Below are 429 nucleotides of genomic sequence, written 5' to 3'. Positions count from 1 at the left end.
GGGGGGACAGGGACTCCCCCAGTGCCTGTTGATCCCCCCTGACTAGTTTATAGCAGGCCGCAAGATCCTTCCTCAGCCTTCTCTTCTGGAGGCTGAACAGGTTCAGGTCCCGTAACCTTTCCTCATAGGACCTGCCCTGCTGTCCCTTGATCATGCGAGTGGCCCTCCTCTGGACCCTCTCGGTGCTGTCCACATCCCTCTTAAAGTGCGGCTCCCAGAACTGGACGCAGTACTCCAGCTGCGGCCTGACCAGTGCCGCATAGAGGGGGAGGATCACCTCCTTGGTCCTGCTTGAAATGCATCTGTGGATGCACGACAAGGTGCAGTTGGTCTTCCTAGCCACCTCCCCGCACTGCTGAGCCATGTTCATCTTGGAGTCAATAATGACTCCAAGATCCTTTTCCACCTCCGTGCTGACAAGAGGGGAGT

The sequence above is a fragment of the Alligator sinensis genome, unplaced genomic scaffold (assembly GCF_000455745.1).
Source record: "Alligator sinensis unplaced genomic scaffold, ASM45574v1 scaffold61_1, whole genome shotgun sequence".
NCBI classification, from domain to species: domain Eukaryota; kingdom Metazoa; phylum Chordata; order Crocodylia; family Alligatoridae; genus Alligator; species Alligator sinensis.
Note: the sequence above shows the minus strand (reverse complement) of the source record.